General features: G+C 40.5%; 1 long non-coding RNA gene across 1 annotated transcript in view; it reads right to left on the bottom strand.

Annotated features, from left to right (window-relative positions):
* Positions 1-7,586: 7,586 nt before the first annotated feature.
* The window catches only part of LOC139705792 (uncharacterized), a 31,785-nt gene continuing 19,144 nt past the window's right edge, over positions 7,587-20,227 (bottom strand). Inside the window, exon 2 of the long non-coding RNA XR_011707625.1 lies at positions 7,587-8,715. This is a non-coding gene — a long non-coding RNA (uncharacterized lncRNA). The remainder of the gene's footprint in view (positions 8,716-20,227) is intronic.

The following is a 20,227-nucleotide window of genomic DNA, read 5'->3' on the forward strand; positions in this document are numbered from 1 at the left end:
ATGCTTCCCAATTCCTCCACCCAGGCTTTGGCTACATGTTGCCTCATATATTTTGATCACATTCCTCTCTGTGAATTGCTAGGCACATATGAGATGACACCAGAGTTGGGGTCCCACAACAAAGGACAAGGGTCCAAACTGGTACATAAATTTAAAAAAATCTTTCTTGAGTTTTTGCTTATGTCATCCAGTCACATATATTTATTCTTTTTTTGTTTGTTTGTTTGTTTGGTACCAGGGATTGAACCCAGAGATACTTTACCATTGAGCCACATCCCCAGCACCGCCCCCCCCCCTTTTTAAATCTTGAGACAGGGTCTCCCTAAGATACTTAGGGCCTCACCAAGTTGGTGAGGCTCGTCTCGAACTTGTGATTCTCTTGCCTCCCGAATTGCTGGGATTACAGGCATGCTCCACTGTGCCCAGCTTATTTATTCATTTTTCTAAATGAAAGTTTTTCTGAAATAGAAGGGAAACCAGTAGAGCAGGAGGGGAGGGAAGGAAGAGGTACTGGGAAATAAAAAATGACCAAATTCTGTTCAGTATATGTACAAATGTCACGATGAATTCTTGTATTATGTATAATTATAATGCATGGATAAAAATTCATTTATATTGAAAAAGAGATGCAAGGAAGTTGTTGCTTAGAAGAGCATAGGCAAAATTAGGTGTGGCCTTCATGGAAGAAGGGAAGGGACGGGGAACAGACCCACTATGAAATGGAGTAGGACCATTATTATGCAGGACCGTGGTTCCAGTAAGAACTCAAAAACATGAATTCACCATGGAAAAACAGAAAAAGAAATACAATGATAATAATAAATGGTTGCTGTTTCAAGTAAAAAAGAAAAGAAACCTTTCCTGATTGCTACTGAAGTTGAGTCCTTTCTCTGATCCCCTCTTAGATCTACATAAGAACTTTAACTACAAGTATCCTGCCTTTTCTTTTAGAACTTTTATCTCTTTGTCTTTGTTCTACCTTATGAATAATTTCTTCCAGTTTTTTGACTGTACTTAATCTGTTTAACCAATTATTTAAAGGTTTTTATTTCAATTATAACATTTTTTTATTTTTACATATTCTATTTGTTTTGCAAATTTGCAAGATCGTTACTTTTAGTCCTTTTCCCATTTATAATTTTAATATCCTCTGTTAATCCATTTTTTTCCAATTAAACACTCTTATTTTTGAGTGTGACTGATAACTATACTACCTAAGGTCATTTTGGTTTGATTCCTCTTTGTTTCTTGGATAGCCTCTATGGTGTCTGGACTGCTTGTGTGTGTTGAGAGTTTTGATGGTCAGACCATATTCTTTGTTGCTATCATGGAAATTTTTTGAGGCATGATTTGAAGGTGGTTTCCTTCAGTAAAGATCATGTTTGTTGAAGTGACTGAAACTTGTAACCAACTCAAAATAGTTTTTTTTGAGCTTGAATTTTTTTTTTAATAACAGACATAAATTTTGGACCACAAACTCCCGTGCAGGTCTGTTTGTGGTTATGAATTTTGGAATTTTCCCCCTTCCACCCAGCACAGTGGTCAAGAGGAATGTTTCCTTACTGCCTCTATCTGTGGGGTGGGTTTGCATCTAGTTCACTTTTCCCCTGAAGATGTTGCCCTTTGGGGTCCTGGCTTTACAGGGGACTCTCCTGAGAGACTTTACTTTGGTTGGGCTCTGGTCTTGGTCTCTTGTTCCCTTCACCTCATGGACCATCAAAATCGTGAAGAGGGCTACATTAAGAGCATTCTTTCCTTTCAGAATTCCCACATTCACATTGTTTACCTCTGATACACTCGCCTATCAACTCAGTGATGCATTTAAAACTAACTTTTAATTCTGATATTTTATTGAGCATTTTTAGTTGTATACAGTGGAGGAATGTTCAAAGAATTTAATTTGTCATACTGAAGCAAATGGGAGTCCTGTTATATCATTTATTGTTTTTTGTATAATTTAAGAATTTCATATTTTAAAGAATGACAATTTTAAGAAAAACTCCTAGAAGGAAATAGATACCTCCACCAGACCAAACAGGGTTAAGTTAGGGTGGCAAGATTATTGGTAAGTATTCCTTACCCTTATTTTTCTGTATTATACATAGAAAAAAATTAAAGTTAGTAACCAAATGAGTCTTTAGGATTACATCCTTTTTTCTTTTCTTTTGTGGTACTGGGGATTGAATCAATGGGTACTCTACCACTGTGCCACATCCCCAATCCTTTTTTAATATTTTATTTTGAAGCACACACATTCTCACTTAATTGCCCAGACTAGCCTCAAACTTGGATCCTCTTGCCTCAGCCTCTAAGATCATATTTTAAATAATCATTCATTTCCATAAACTGAATTGCCAAGTAATTCCAATTTAATTCAGCAAATTTAGAGAGGCAACATACCCTCCCCATGAAAAAGACCTAAGAAGTAGCTAACACCAAATATTACTAAATGTAGAAAAGCCACTATACAACTTTAAAATATATAAAGTGAGTTTATGTAGAATTTTTCCTGGAAGAGCTGAATACATATTTTTCCCTTAAGAACAGTAAGCAGGTGACTGAGGATGTAGCTTAGTGGTACAGCACTTGCCTAGCACATATGAGGCTCTGAATTTGATCCCCTGCACCATGAATACAAACAAACAAACAAACCCAATAATACAAAACAACAACAAAAACAATAAGTGATATTCATAGGAAAGACACCTGAGGAAAATAAATAATAGAATTCTTTTAAAATTTTTATTTTTTATAGTTGAAATGGACAGCATGCCTTTATTTATTTTGTATTACTTTTTAATGAGGGTCTAAGGATTGAATCCGGTGCCTCACATGTGCCAGGCAAGTGCTATGTCACTGAGCTATAGACCCAGCCCAATAATAGAATTCTTTAAAATCTCTTTTTGAATCTCTTAAATGCATAAAATGACTTTAGAGTGTTTTATAAGTAAATAATTCAAGTTCACATCTCATTAAGGACAGCATCTCAGTCTCCTGAATATTTGAGGATTAGCAAAACTTGATGGTAGCCAAGCCTATGGACAGCTCCCAGTAAAACCACAGGATAAGTGCTTTATGGTCCTTCTTCATGCTACTCCTGACCTTTTTATTCCACATTCTTTAATAAGAAACTATCAGACTTTCAAATTGCTACCTATGTGATAGGAAAAAAAAAATCTCACCATGGGTCTTTACTTACTACTTTGCCTTTTTAACAGTAGCATATTTCATTGCATGACAGTAAAATAATTTGTTTTTATTTAAATGACTTCTCTATTCATGGTTTATTATTTTCCTTTCAAGTTTTTTGTTATTATAAACAATGCTGCAGTGAACTTTTTCAGCATCTATATCTTTACACAATTAAATTCAATATTTTGCTACATGTTATTAAACTGTCTTAGAAAAATGTATTTGACCTTTGTTGTTATACAGTCTAACTTTGGGATAGATGGAAATTCTTAGTTTAGAGATAAATTATTTTCAAAAACTTCTAAATTGTTAAAGTTTGAAAACTATTTAGCTTGTATTTACAATTTTATTAGTTAGAAAGTCTTAACTAATTATATCTATAAATGTAACTTGCTTTTAGAAAAAAACATATAAACATGAAAGCCCAAACTTATAAGTTAGGGAGTAACTATTTGCATTACCAAATTATTATTTGCTTTATAAAATAGTACCAATTTAAATCAAAAGAACCTTAACAATATTTGAAATAAGGCCAGATTTGCAAAAATTCGACTTATATGACTTTTCCCGAATACATCAAGCACACATAGTGTGTGTATAGTTGAACATGATTTTATGAGTTCAAAGAGGGTTTTTTTTTGGGGGGGGGTGTTCAAGTTTCGTACAGTTTAAGAAATTTTTGAAAGTTGAACACAATTGTAATAATTATGTAATTTTTTTCTCTGAAACTCATTTTTATTATTACTAAAGCCTGTGCTTCCAAAGCAGAAAGATCCATTTCTCTTCCCTTGCTTTTTCCACTGCATGCCAGCCAACAGAGTGGCATATGGCACATAACATGCATAGTCAACCTCCCACCAGCATCTTTGCAGAACCAACAGTACATATTGAACCAAACCACACCTCATGTAAAAGACTTGTAACCATGCCTTACTCAGGAAAATGGTGGTAAGTGGGGGTGGAAGAGGGAGGCTTGATTGTTGGCCAGATAACTGAAAGGAATGGAAATACAGCATGGCTTATTCATTGGCTCTAACTCCCTTGCCAGACACATGAAATGACAATACTGTAGAGCTTAGAAAAATTGGGGCAACTCTGGGGCAGTGGGTGGCAGACAATGTATTAATGACAGCTTTCCAAGGTCCTTGAGTGGCAGATAAATGACGCAGATACACACTCCCCACATTTAACCAGCCCCCCAGTCTTGTCTAACAGAGAATTTTTATCTTTTGTTCTGATCACTCATGTTTTTTTTTTGAGCCCAGTTCTGAAATATACAGTATGCCATTTAAAAATATTTCAGGGGGCTAGGGATGTGGCTCAAGCGGTAGCGCGCTAGCTTGGCATGCGTGGGGCCCGGGTTCGATCCTCAGCACCACATACAAACAAAGATGTTGTGTCCACCGAAAAACTAAAAATAAATAAACAAATATTTTAAAAATTCTCTTTCTCTCTCTTTAAAAAAAAAAAAATTTCAGGTTTTTTTTTTTTTTTTTTTTTTTTTTTGGTAAGAAGAGTTCACCATAGAATACGTTCCGGAATTCCCACTTGCACTTTGACCATATTAGCATGTTGCCTTCAGAATGCAAGCCTAGGAGGAAGAAGGCCTGGAGTAGGCTGGGTCCTCTTGGCCCTTCCCATTTTCCTTTCCTCTTTCACCACTCCTGCAGGAGCTGCAGGCAGCTACTAGGCAGCTACCAGGTAGTCCCCAGGATGCCCTAGAGGACCAAAAGGAGGTGTTGCACAGGGGCATCTGGCACTTGCTGAGTTTATGGCCTCTGGACTAGAAAAGAATCAACCCATCTTATTTTATGAGGAGTGGGAAATTAAAGTAATTAAGTGAAAAAAGGACTGGATCAGGCATCAGAAGACCTGGGCTCACCCTTAGCTGGGCCACTATTTAGCCTTATGACCTTGGGCAGGAAACGTAATCTCTGTAGGTCAGAGTTTTCTCAGCATAACAGTGAGGTTTGAATAAAGTGGTTTAGGGAGTAAAACTGGGCTAAGCTATAGATTCTGAGTGTGTGTGTGTGGGGGGGGGCAGGGGGAATTGGCTGAACATATGCAACTGTGTGTGGTATAAAACCAAAGAAAAGTGGGTAACAGAAACTGAAGCCCAAAGGTCCCAAAGTGAAAGTAAGCAGCTGGAATAATCAGAAGGTAAAAGGCACTATGGCACTATGGGGCAGATTACCCCCAACACAGTAGTATAAACCAAAAACTAATTTGTCGGGGTATTTTTAAAGTTTTTGTGTACTGGGTACGGTGGGTCACTCCTGTAATACCATGTACTTGGGAGGCTGAGGCAGGAGGATCACAAGCTGGAGGTCAGCCTGGGCAACTTAGCAAGAGAGATCTTGTCTCAAAATAAAATTAAAAAGTGCTCGGGGTGGTAGCTCAGTGATAGATCACCCATGGGTTCAATTGCTAGTAAAGCAACAACAGAAAATTCTGTGTGCCATGAATTCAGTAAGGGCTCGGCTGATGCACCCTCACAGGGGTTTCCATGAGGCTGGAGGCAGATATGAGTGGAGATCATCTCAAAGTGCACATGAGCTGCATGTCCAAGATGGCCTTTCCATGGGCTGCTTATGGATGCTGGCTGTTTCTGGAAGCTCAATAGGTCTTCCCAACATGGCTCTTCCAGGGGGGAGCCACACATCTTGGGCTGACCAGCCTCCCCCAGAGCAAGCATCCCAGAAGGAAAGGAGCAGAAGCAGAAACAGCATGGCCTTTTCTGACTCAGCCTCAGGTCACACTTCTACCACTCCTGATCTCCATCACTCCTGACTGGAGTGGGGAGGTAGGGCCCCTTCTCTTGATGGGAGGGTGTGAGACAATAGTGGAGCCATGTTTTAAAATTGCCACAGGCAACTTCCCAGAGCACTCTGATTTTCTCAGTATCTTTGAAATAAATGTCTTGATAATATATATAATTTAATCAGCTTTCTGAGACAAGAGGCTTCCTGAGTAATCTGGTTTGCTGAGTCCTTGGGAGTTAAGTGTACTAAAAGAGTCACTGCACTTTTCAAGTAAATTATATGGCTCCAAATGGAGGATAACTTTAACCTCCACAGCTGTTTGATATGAATAAAGTTAGCTATGTAACCCCTCAGTGCAGGGAAAAGGTAAAGAACTGTTAAAAAAAAAAAAGAAAGAAAGAAAAAGAAAAAAAGAAATTCAAATAACCAGACTATGATTTCCAGGCTGATTTGAATGCTCCAGAAATAGGCCACTGTTCTCAGGGATCTGACATCTCCTATGTGGGAGATAAGTAAGCCATACAATGTGGGAGATAGAGACCCAAACTCACCAGGAGGGTCTCAGGGCCTGGGAAAACTTTCCAGAATTCCCCTCAGGCACCACATAGGCTGCCCAGACCCAAATGCTATTGATGCTGGTGGCTGGTCTCAAGCATGCCTCATATGCTCTTTGCTGGGTCTAATTTCAGAGATGATCTCTTCCCATCTTGTGCAGCAGCCATCAGACTCATTTTAGTTGCTGGGGATTAAGCAGTTTCTGAAGGTTGTTATCACTCCCCTTCAGTGGAGCATGTCTTCAAACACCTTCCTGGATAATTAGCATGGCCCAGTAATTGGGGAATCTCCACAGTGATTTTAAATTCACACACACACACACACACACACACACTCACACCCACACACAAGTGTGTCTCTTTGTGTTTGTTTTGTTTCTGCATTTTCAAAGCCCAGCGGTTCATGAGAGACAAGTAGAAGGACAAAATAAGAAGACATATGGTAGTGCTTAAATTATTCCCCCAAAGGGAAAGTGTCCAATATTAAATTATTCAGTCTTTCTACTATTCTGGGGTGGAGAAGAGGCATTTTGACCAAGAAAATCATAGTGTACCCACAATGCCCAGAGGAGACTGAATTATATTATCAACTTCCAAATACAGTCAGCAATATTTCACCAGAAAAGCTGCTTTGCAAAAATTAAACCTCTAATGTTTACACTGGGAAATACCTCTAGTTCTTCTCTGCCATCTTCACCAATCCTCCCCAGTCCACACTCACACACACACACACACGCACACACACACACACACCCTGCTTTAGTTTTTTTTTTTTTTTTTTTTCCAGGATCTTCTTTGTTTGGTTCACCTGTTTTCTTAACAGGCACACAGTAGAATTTCTCAAGATGTTCTAAGAACCTATGGATTCATCTGATATAAACCATGGAAAATGGCAGCAGAAAGGAAATCAATTAAACAATTTCTGGAAACCTCTTTTCATCTAAATTGATGACTACAGGAGACAGTTGGGGGTTGGGTTTCAGCTTCCTGTTGTTTTTACTCAGTGTCTGCCGCTCTGCTTTATTCATTCAACCCAGGCCTAGGCTTGTTACGTAAAGGTTTCATGGAAAGAGACAGCTTTGAGAAATGCTTTTTATTTTACTTTGAAAGACAGATGAAGTGTTCACATGGTGCAATATAAAAACAATATAAAAACGTATATGTCAAGAAATCTGTCCCCATCTACCACTTCCGCATCCACCTTAAGTTCAAAGCATTGTTAGTTTCTTGCATATCCTCTCAGGTTTGTCCTCCCAGGTTTGTGCTGATATAGCAAACACAAACAATTCCATATCTTCCTCTCTGCCCCACATTTTTTTTTTTTTTGTGTGTGTGTGTGTGTTACTGGGGATTGAACCCAGGGATACTATACACTGAGCTACACCCCCAGATTGTTTTATTTTTGAAACAGGGTCTTTCTCTAAGTTGCCCACACTGGCCTCAAACTTGTGATCCTCCTTCCTCAGCCTCCTGGATAACTTGGGATTACAACCTTGTGCCACTGCACCTGGCCCTTTCCCACTATTTTTGAGAAAGAACTTAGGAGAGAAGAAACTGGCCTCATTTGTCCTGGTAGTGGGAATACATGAGCAGAGAAAGCATCATGGCTGATCAACCTCTTGTAAGTATGGAATGGAAATGATTTCTTAGTTACTTAGATGCCCAGACTCATTATCTTGGTCAAACTTATTTTTTGAGACTCTTCTTCTTTTTTTTTTTTTTTTCCTTTTTTGGTATCAAGGATTGAATTTAGGGGCACTTTACCACTGAGCCATATCCTCAGCTCTTTTTTGTATTTTATTTAGAGACAGGGTTTCACTGAGTTGCTTAGTGCTTTGCTTTTGCTGAGGCTGGCTTTGAACCCATGATCCTCCTGCCTCAGCCTCCTGAGCTGCTGGGATTGCAGGCGTGCGCCACCGCGCCTGGCTCAGACTCTTCATTCTTTAAACTTTTAATATCTTTGTTGTCTGCAAAAGCAAAGTTTTAAATAATTCGGGTAGCTCCTCTTTTTTTGCCCTCAAACAAAAACCTGTGTGCATGTCAGCTTTAAGAAAAGAGCAAAACCATGACAATGATTGTGGTGCTGGTCCCTTCCAGAGTTCCCTTCACCCACATCTGACTGTTAGCATGTTGGCTCTTCCAGTTGGGGTGCTTCCCATGGCCTGAGGGAAGAACATTCATTTCCTTTAGCTTTTCTCATCTTGTACCTGCAAAAATAGAGAAAAAGAAGGCCTTAGAAATATAGTTATGCATCACTGAACTAAGGGGATTTTCTGGGAAATGCAGCATTGGGTGACTTTGTTCTCATGCAAACATCACAAGACTTTCCTTACACAAGTCTAGATGTAGCCTACCACACAGCCAGGTTATATGGTGTGTCTGTTTGTGTATAGTACAGCCTATTGCTCTAAGGCCACAATGAACAAAACAACCTGAGCTTAGCTTAAGCACAAGAGAAAATGAGACAATCAAGACCTGCGGTAAACATGAGATGGAGGAGGCAGCTGCTGTGTAACAAGACATCCTGTTTGACAGTGAATGTATTTTTGTAAGAAGGAGTTCATTCTAAAATAGCAATTATCATATAGTAAATACATAAGCCAGTAATATAGCTGTTTGTTATCACCAAGTATCATGGATGGTACCTAATTCTATGTGCTGTGTGGAAGTCTGACCCACTGTGCAGTAGGTGTGTTTACACCACCATCACCACAAAGTTAATGTGATGCATTGCACAGTGAGTAACACCACCACGTCACGAGGGCTGTGCCACCACTCGGCCATGGTAATCTTTCAGCTCCAGTTAGTCCTTTGGGACCACTGTGCCTGTGCATGTGGTCCACTGTAGACCAAAAAATCTTTGTGCAGCACATGACTGTATCTGACCTTCTAACCACTGGAAGCTCAGATAGATTTCAGACACTCTCAGAATGTGTATGTAGGCAGACAACTGTCGCAGGGCACTGTGTGGGGGCTATGTCAGACCCCAGAAACAATACAATCATTTTAAATTTGTATTCTGTAAATGAACAGACAACTTGTCTTTCAAACAAGTTGGAACAAAATAACAGCACAATTTGTTGTCATTTTTGCATGGTGTTTTATGCCAGATGCATAAAAGGTGAACTAAATTGTGAATGACATATAGAATAAACTACTGCCTGAATGCATATTTTAACAATTGCTTTACACTGTAGATGCTTTCCTAAAGTGTTACATGATAGGTAAGCTTGTGAAAATCAAATAAAATTTGATTAAATATTTAAAGAAATTCTTGAAGTGACCTATTTATTTTAATATTATATTCTATTTTTCTTATTTAAAAAAAAGAAATGCTTGAAAATTATAAGATTTTTTTATCATTAAAAAAATTCAGTAAAAATAATCCTCCTTCCACACCATCTGATGTTGTTAGGCCTATTATACCACAACTATTATACCACAGAAGTTTCTTATGTTTTCTACAGAAATATTTTGCATATTATAATATGTCAATGTCTCTGTTTTGAAAGCACAGAAGGTAGAAAACCCTCCTTTGCTTCGTCTTAGTCCACAATAGCACCTGCATTCTTCCCTCACCTTTCCCAAGGCTGCCCAATAGCTCATGGGAAGCAAGCCCATTTATTCAGCCAAGTCCTCTCTATGTGACAGCTCATGAAGTGAACACAAGTTCTTTGCAGAGTAAAATAACTTCCAGTACTTCTCTCTTTATAAATTAATTTTGTCATACCTGAGTGTTGTTCAGCTCTCCCTGGTGACATGCCTGGTGACATTTAGCCATCTTAGCCTCCTGGATGCCCAGCTCTATCCCCTTGACTCAGAGAGACCACCAAGCTCCACCAGGGGTCCCCTTCCCTGCTTTGCAGCCTGGAAACTCTCCAGGCAACCCGCTGGGGCCACTCTAAGTTGACCTCACTGGTTTCCCTCTCAGTAGTCTCTGTCCTGTCTTCCCAAGCCCACAATCTGAAAGCCACTCTTTCGTACATCATGCCCAGTGTTTCAGTTGCTTCAGGCAGGATAAACCTACTTCGTGTTACTCCTTCTCAGCCAGAAGGAGAAGTGTCATATTTTTTAAACACCAAAGTGTTTCCTAAACTTGGATGTATACAATAATCTGAGAAACTCATTGAAAATAAAGATACCTGGGCTTCCACCCAGAAATTCTGATTTGCCAGGGCTGCCTGGGAATCTGTATTTTTAACTTTAGCCGTAAGCAATACTGATTCAGGCCTGCCATGGACTGCCCTGTTATTTGGGAACCACTGTTTTAAAGGATGATTATGTTTATTTGTGAGCTATCCTCAGATGATACCACCATATGGACACTTTGTTTTCCAGATGATCAAAATAAAAATAAATGGTACGATCAGTTCCTTGCCAGGCTTAAATTACTGGGTTTTGGGAAACAACACTTCCACCTCTGATGGGAGTGTAAAGAGGCCAGAGCTCTGTTCTAAAGGGGCAGCTCTGCTCAGCACGTGACCCCACAGATGCCAAGAGCTTGAAGGCAGGTTGGGGAGTAAGTTGGAAGGGGCAGGTTTACTTGTCCATACAGAGAGGGCACCAATCCCAGCAGCTTCAGCTTAGTTAAACTCATTTTGGGAAATATTTTTGGCTCATGTGGTTTCATGTTTTAGAGTTCCATTTTTAAGCACTGGGTCCATCCAAACCCACTCAAGCTGAGCTGAAGCATCCAGGGAAGATGCTGAGTTTCACACAGCTCTCTGCTGAGTCTGTAAAAATTTCGCAGATTTGTCCAAACTGCTTTGTTGAGAAACCAAAACAAAAATCACTAATCCCAGTGGGGGTTTGTAGGGTCCTGTGGTTTTGATCCAAAGTGATAGCAAAAATAGTGGTCAGTCATGTGACTTACAAGCCAAAAGTTTTCATTATGAAAACTGAAAGAAATCTACAAGCTTAGTTTTAAAATATACTCCCAAGAGACAAACCAGAAAAAAAAAATCATCTTAGTTTTGGCCCTGGAAACACAGACTAAGGAGACAGGTCCAAACCAAATGTTGTCAGGGCTCACTATGTTTTAAAGCCAAAGCAGAATTTTATTCCACTGGGGTGACACTGTTTATTAACACTGTTGCAATCAGATTGTCTAGAAAGTTCAGGAGTGCTAGGGGCCTTCTCTTGTTTGTTCTCTGAACAGAACCAGATTGCAGTCCAAGAAAATGAGTACCAACAACATAAATTATGAGATTTTTACTGTAACTTCCTTTCCCAAGGATATGTAGACAATACAGTGTGAAATATTTTTCTATACCTTAATGTAAAATTTTATTCATTAATTGTCAGATCATGTTACAATAATGATTCTTTAAGTTATAGGACACACAAACATAGTCTGGAGAATTTGTGGTATCTGCATATTCTTGTTTGTCACTATGTAACAAATATAAAGACTTAAAACAACAGCTCTTTTATTGCATTTCCTGCTTTCACAGGACAAGAATTCCGGCAGGGCTCAGCTGAGTGATTCTTCTGCTTCATGTGATTGACTAGGGTCACCCACTAGTATTCAGCTGGTGGCTGATCTCATCTGGTGGATAGAAGACAACTAGACTCGAATGCTGGGCAGTTTGGAAGGGCAGATATAAAGCTAACTCAGTGAGCTTTGCTGTCTCCATGAAATCTCAGGGTCTCTCGTGGCCCAGAGTTCCCAGAGACCAAAGGGTAGGCCTGCAATGGGCATAGCATCCCTCCAGTTTCAAGGGTCAGAGAAACAGATCCTGCCTCTTGATAGAAGGAACATCAAAGGATTTGTGGTTAGCTTTCATCCACCACAACACAAATGCCTGAGTTCTGCTCCCCAAAATTCTGATTTTCTAATTGTGTGGTAAAGTACAAGATCTGCATTTTAGAAAACACCCAATAAGATTGTAGCCTCATAGTTTACTTAGAAAAATGTGTTTACAATTAATCTATTAAACATTGACTGATCATGTGTCATGTACCAGAGTTATGTTAGATTCTGTGGAGAACAGAAAGGAGGGGTGAAGAAAAGATCCCTGTCCTGATGGTGCTTGTGCCTCACTGGAGCCAGGTGTGGTGGTGGAACTGAATGCCAGGAGCACCTTCAGGGGAGCAGAGGGGCAGGGAAAGGGGTGAGTGCAGCCAGGGTGACTGAGGCAAGCCTGAGGCTGAGCTTTGGAAACCAGATTGAAGGGTGTGTTGGAGTGAGTGGGAAGTCAGAATTAAAGGGGAAAAGGAAACTGGTCTTTCTAAAAGTTCCAGCCAAAGTGGTGCTGGAGGTGAAGGAGCAGGAGACACAATGGGACCAGAACACATTTTTCAAAATGTACTCTTTCCTCCAGGCTTTTGTTAGGATCATCTCCCCTGGTGTCTTAGCTTGGGCTGCCATAACAAAATACCACAGACTGGTGGCTTTAAAAACAGACCTTTATTTTCTCACAGTTTAGAATCGGGAAAGTCCAAGATCAAGTTCCAGCAGGGTCAGTGTCTGTGGAGGATTCTTTCCTTAGTTTGCAGATGGCTACCTTCTTGTTGTGTCTTCACATGGCATTTCCATGGTGCATGCCCTCAGAGACAGAGAGAGGTAGACTCTTCCTCTTTTTTTAAGGCTCCTAATCCCATTCTAAGGGACCCACCCTCATGACCTCATCTAACCCTAATCACCTCCCACAGGTTCCTCCTCCAAACATCATCACATTGAAGGCTGGGGTTTCAACATATGACTTTGGCTGGAGGGACACAAATGTTTAGTCCATATACCTGGTCTCTTATTCCTTCCCCACCCTGGCTTTCTGTCCAGGCCTGTGTTTTTTGTGGCTGATGCATCAGGCCACTCAGATCCAGCAGGAGGACAGCCAGTCAGTCCAGCAAAAACGCAGACTTTCAGCACAGCACATCCTCCCCTCCTGACTCCACATGCTCTAGCTCCGTCAACTAAATAGTTTCTGGGCCCCCATCTCCAAAACAGGCTGTGGATTGAGGGGAGGGAGAAGGAGGATCTGGGGGTGGCATGCATAAGGTTGGGAAGATCTCAGGAGCTGGGTCAAGCTATGAGGAATGTTAGTGAGAGGCTGTGAGCAAACTGTCAGAAACAATGCCAAGACCAATCATTAGAAAGATGAATGGGATTCAAGACAACAGTGAGAGAACCCTGTGATTTCTGAGTAGAACAGGTGGGGAGTGAGTGCTGGAATCAGGAGGGTCCAATTGGCCACCTGTAAAGAGGTATAGGTCCAGCATGCCCAGGAAGCTGAGTCTAGCTGCTCAAGAATGTCTTATTGAGCTGGACAGAGGCCCTCCACCCATGGACGACAATCTCTTCTGTCCAGATCATAGGCTGCTGCCTGTATGAAGCCTTCAAGTTTTGAAGCCCAGAATCAAGACTGAGCGTCAGGTCTGGCAGCCTTCAGGGATAGTGTCAGCATCCAGGCAGGAGCCTAGGCACAAACAAAAGGAAGTTCAGGGCTAAGTTCAGTCAGGAAACTGCTAGGCAAGGAGCCAGGGGACAGGCGGGGGGCAGGATGAGCAGCCATAGTCCCTACTGAACAGAGTGATCAAGGGGTCAGAGGATGCTCTGCAGACAGTAGTCAGGAAGATGCAGATATTCATGAGCAAGGCTGAGAAGATACGCCAGGAAGATAGGCCAAGATCCCAGTCCTTCTGGAGGAAGGGGAATGGGAAGCTGGTGGAGAACAGGATCGAGGACAAGCATCTCCAGTGGTCTCATTGCCAGTAAGAAAGCCTCTGGCGTACTTCCTGTTGGGGCTAGAACACTCTCAGATCAACTAAGGTTTCTGGTTTCATCCTAGGGACCGGATGGGAAGGGAATATTGAACCTCTGCTAGTTAAACAAAGGGGACCCTCTGGGCAGACACAGCCCGGACTTGGCAAGCAGTAGGTATTTCTATGAGAAGAAAAGGGCCCCCTCCACCTGGCAGATGCAGGATGCAGCCCCACCCCCAAGCTTAGCAACAGAGCAGAGTACAGTCTGGATTCAGCCCCCAGTGCCCCTCAGCCAGAGCCTTGGTGTAATGCAGAGTTTGTAACCACATGTGGTCACTCTGAAGTGAAGGCAGGAATGAGGGCCTATTTTGGTCCTGGAATACTTGGGACCAAATCTTAGTGTTTCAGCCATAATTCAGGAAAACTTTGGGTTTCTCTGAGTTCCCTCTTCTTCCTCAGATGCAGGTGCTATAAAATAGTCATCACCAGAGAGTATGAAAGGTTAACACTGGGCTAATCGCTTATACCAGGGTGAGTGAGTGAGACCTGTGGTCCTGGTGCATGAACACAGAGGTGCCACCCCAGCCTGTCTAGAAAGTGGCTGGCTTGAGCAGGGGGCAAACTGGAAAATGCTACCGAAAGGCATTGCTGCCAAAAACCCTGTTCCAGTTGGATGGCAAGCCATGCTCCACGCCCTGGCAACTAGAGAACAAAAACTTCTGTGCTTTTAAGATCAGGCAAACACCACCTTACTATGGAGTCACCTCTGAAGATTCCAGGACCCTTTCATTAGAAGGAAACATTATCCATTGGCCCTGCCAGTGGACTCAGCTCGCTTCTCCAGGAGAGATTCTTGCTCCTGACCAGCTGCTTTGCCATTCCAAGTAGCCCCTCCACTCCCTCATTTACCCTTACTCCTATCCTTAAGCAGCCACACTAGCCTTCTCATTGAGGATGTTGGTTCTAGCAAGAGACTCCTGCTCTGATTGCAGTTTCAGTCGGTCTGTTTCTGAAGGTCTAACCAGTTGAGTCTTATGCTAATCTTTTGTTTAATACTTTTTTGTTCAATGTTTTAGGATGTACCAGGTATAATGTTGGGGGTGGGATGCAAAGGATCATGACATGGTCCCTTCCTCAAAGAGTTTGCAGTATGCTGGGAGACACAAAATGTGAAGTAGCAGTAGTGGACAGTACTGCATACCCAGCATCCATTCCCTCCTTCTTCTTTCTGGCAGAACCTAACACTATTCTGGAATCCTCCTTTCTCCCCTCCTACAGCCTGCTTTGGGACTATTTGGTCAATGGAGCCAGAAGCAAGATGAGTCAGAAGCTGAGTTAAGAGGAAAGAGATGGGGCTGTGCTGTAAATCTACATTGTGACTGCACTAACTGGAAGTCCAAGGCTGGCATTGTGTGGCATGGCACTGTGGACTTGAGCAACACAGGTCAGTAGGACTAAGCAGAAAGTCCACGTATAGTCCTGGTTCACCCGTTTTTCACTGATATAAAATCTATTGTATGAATACTATATATATATATATTTTTTATGCTAATAATAAACATTATTTTTTCATACAAATAAATCAATTTATTCATTTCATCAGTGGACATCTAAGTCCTTTCTAGCTCCTTAAAAACTATGTTTCCTTAAGGGTAATGATTAGATTTTTGTGATTATAAACAATGCTGCTATACACATTCCTAAATAGGTCTTCTGATACACATGCCAATACCTTTAGATGTTAATACCAAATTGTCTTTCCTATGATGGCCTAAGTGCTGGGGAGCAGAATGTGAGTGTTCCATATCTGTGTTCACACTTGTTTTATGATATTAGTGAAATAAAAAATCTAGGGATTTACATTGCAAATTTGAATTTTTGAAATGTTCTGATTACTAATGAAATTAAGCATATTATTTTGCATGCTGGTCATTTGTGTTTCTGCCTCTGTGAAGGCTTTTTAACGCCCTTTGCCTGTTTTGAGATATTTACACTTTTTATTGACTTTTAGGGGTTTATTATATATTCTGGATAATAATCATTTGCCCGTTATGTTTGTTTCACATATCTTATTTTGTTATGTATATTTTCACTTTCTTTCTAACATCTCTCAATGAATAAAATATCATGTAAAGAGATTTATAAGTGTTTTCTTTGCAGTTAGCACTTTTAGGGGGCCTTTTTGAGTAAGGTCTCTCTTATCCTAAAGTCATTAAAATATGCTCTTCTATTTCCTGCTTGAAACGTTCAAGGTTTTGCTATTTAATTCACCTGGAATTAATTGTATGCATCGTGTGAGATAGGAATCCAATTTCACTTTTTTTTTCTCTTGTGAATAATCAATTATCCAATCTTTATTTATTGAATACCCTTTCTGGTATCTCCAATGATTGCAATGTTACCTCTGTCTTATAATAGGGTTCCATATTTATAGGTCAGTTTTCAGGTTTTCTATTTGTTCTATGGTCAATCTGTCTAGTCCTAAACCAATACTACTTTGTATGTTTTACCGTAACTTTATGAAACAGTTTTTTCTTCCTTTCTTCCTTTCCTCCCTCCTTCCCTCTCTTTCTTTCATACTGGGGATTGAACCCAGGTTGTTTTATCAAGGAACTACATCCCTACCTCTTTTTATTTTTGAGACAGGATATTGCTAAGTTAGTTGCTCAGTCTGGCCTCAAGCTTGTGATCCTCCTGCCTTAGCCTCTCAAGTTGCTGAGATTACAGATATGTACCACAATACTTGGTTTTAAAATTTTTTTTGATATGTAGAAGGTCAGATTCTCCAAACTTATTCTTTATGAGTGAATAGCTATCCTTAGGCTGTGTTCATCAATATATGTTAAGATTCAATTTTCTTTGAAAAACTCCTGGGATTTTTCAGTGAAATTATGAATCTGTAGATCAACTCGAGGACAACCGGTATCTTTATATTCTGAGTTTTCCTATCCATTGAAACACTGTATCTCTATTTATTTAGGTCTTTTTTGTGTTTTCATTATTTCAAAATTCAATTGCTGTGCACCAGACACGATTCCAAGGAGCAAAAACCTCTGCCCTAATGGAACATGCATTATGGTAGGAAAAAAGACAATAAAATAAATAAGTAGATTAAATAAGCAAAAAACAAAGGAGTGAAGGCAGTGAGGAAACTAGTTATGTGCCTGCTATGGCAGGAGCCTACTGGGCAGAGGGACACAAGATTCACGCAGGTTTATTCAAGCCTGTTTGAAGAGCTGTGAGGAGTCCTGCATGGCTGGAGAGGGGACAGGAGAGATCTGTTTGTAGTAGGACTGCCCTGGTCACTGTGCTGAGAACCACTGAAGGGGAGCCTGGGAGGAGGCAGGGAGGCCTTCTGAAGGCCCCAATAGTAATCCTGAGGAGACTGATGGAGGCTTGGACCAGAGTAGTAGCAATGTGGTAGCAATGGTGTGGCAAGCAGTGGCCATTGGAAAGTAGCACCACCAGGACTTGCCAACATTGTGAGATGTGAGAGAGAGGAGGCAAAGCTGCTTAGACCAGGAGACACACTTGAGCAGCAGGAAGGACATCACTGCCATTGACTGAGATGGGAAAGATGGGAGACAAATAGGTTGAAGGGAGAATGCCAGGAGCTTGGCCCAAGACATGCGTGTTCGAGATGTTGGTTAGATATCTCAGAGGTGATCTTCTGTAGCCCGATGGTTAGAGAAGATTGGAGTTCAGAAGGGAGATACATTTTTGCCTGTAGTTCTAGTTATTAGGGAAGCTAAAGCAGTAGGATGCCTTGGGCCTAGAAATTCAAAGTCAGCCTGGACAACAGAGTGAGACCCTGTCTCAAGAAGAAAAAAGGAAAAGTAAAAAATACATGACATGAAATTTAATATTTCGACCATTTTAAAGTGTAAATTCAGTGGCATTAAGTACATTGTTGTGTGACCATCACTACTATGTATCTCTAGAAATTTGTCATCATCCCAACTAAAATTCCACACCCATTAACATATCCTTGTTCCTCCTTCCCCCAGCCACTAGCAACCTCCCTTCTACTTTTCCTCTTTATAAATTTGACTATCCTAAGTACCTCATATAAGTGAAATCATATACTACTTGCCCTGGTGATTGACTTATTTCACTTAACATAAGGTTCCTTCAAGCTGTAGCATGCATCAAAATTTTACTCCTCTTACAAGCCAAATAAGGGTTGGAGTTGTGGCTCAGTGGTAGAGCGTTTGCCTAGCATGTGTGAGGCACTGGATTCGATTCTCAGCACCACATAAAAATAAATAAGGGTCCACCAACAACTAATAAAATATTTTTAAAAAGCCAAACAATACTCCATTAAATATATGTTTATATATACTTATGTATGTGTGTGTATATGTATATATACATATACACACACACATATACATACACATACCACATTTTGTTTATCCATTCATCTGATTTTTTTGGGGGGGCCTACTGGGGATTTAACTTAGTAATGCTTTACCATCAAGCCACATCTCCAATCCTTCTATTTTTTATTTTGAGACAGGGTCTTGCTAAGTAGCTTAGGGCCTCATTAAGTTGCTGAGACTGGCCTTGAATTTGTAATCCTCCTGCCTCGGCCTCCCAAGTCTCCATGATTACAGATGTGCACCATTACACCTGGCTATCATTCATCTGTTGATAGACATTGGGATTGTTCCACTTTTTGGCAACTGTGAATAATGATGCTATGAATGTGAGTACACAAATACATATTTAAGTCCCTCCTTTCAAATTTTTACACACAGAAGTGGAATTGCTCGATCATATCATGACTGTGTGTTCATGGATCCATTCTGAAGACCCAGGAGAGGAGCATCCCAGAGAGAACAGGACAAGAATGGAACAGAGAAACAGAGAATAAATGTAGGGCATTAGTAGGGCTCAGTGGAAATTTAGCAACCTTGAATTTAAAGTGAAATTCTTCAGCATGTTTGTGTGTGTGTGTGTGTGTGTGTGTGTGTGTGTGTTTCCCCAGCCACAATCATACAGATATACAAATACAGGTACAGGTTGGAAAAGATGTTGGATATAACCATGATTTTGGTTTAGTCAGATCAGTGTGTTAAAGGAATTGAGGATATGCATGTAATTCTGAGTGGTTATAATTTTTCTTCTCTCTTTCTTTTCTTTTCTTTCTTTCTTGTTTTTTTGGCAGTTCTGTGAGTTGAACTATTCAGGGAGGGATACTCCATCACTGATCCTCAGCTCTTCTTTTAAAATTTTATTCTGAGACAGGGTCTCTCTGTGTTGCTCAGGCTGGCCTGGAACTTGTGATTCTCTTGCCTCAGCCTCCCAAGTGGCTAGGATTATAAGTGCGTCACTGTGGCTAGCTGTAGTTATTGATCTTGGAATATAAATTGGGTAAGGACTTCAAACACACAAAATTTTCCATATATTCTGGTAAAAGCTTTGTTGAATTAATTTCTAGTTTCTTCTTCCGTTTTTTTTTTTTTTTTTTTTTTTGTACTGGGGATTGAACCCAGGGGCACCTAACCACTGAGCAACATCCTCAGCTTTTCTTTTGTATTTTATTTAGAGACAGTGTCTTGCCAAGTTGCTTATGGCCTTGCTAAGTTGCTTAGGCTGGCTTTGAACTTGTGATCCTCCTGCCTCAGCCTCCTGAGCTGCTGCTGGGATTACAGGCGTGCACTAGTACACCTGGCTATTTCTAGCTTCTTAATAAATGAAAAATTTTAAAAATATGCTTTCCAACTATTTGCTGCTGGAATATAGAAATAAAATTGTTTTTATAACACAATCATATTTCAAAACAACCTGAAAGCCTCTCTTAGGAACCTCAATAATTTGCATATAGGTTGCTTTGGGTTCTCTTTTAGGTGGCCACACCCTCCAGAAGTATTGTCCATAATGTTTCTCGTTTTTTCAGTTCTGGTGCTTTTCTTTCTCTATATGCCTTGCCTTGTCAGCTAGTAATTTCAGTATAATGTCAAATACAAAGGCGGTGAAAAGTGACTTTTATTATCATTAATGGATGCCGTC

Source organism: Marmota flaviventris, chromosome 5 (genome assembly GCF_047511675.1).
Source record: "Marmota flaviventris isolate mMarFla1 chromosome 5, mMarFla1.hap1, whole genome shotgun sequence".
In the NCBI taxonomy this organism is placed as follows: Eukaryota; Metazoa; Chordata; class Mammalia; order Rodentia; family Sciuridae; genus Marmota; species Marmota flaviventris.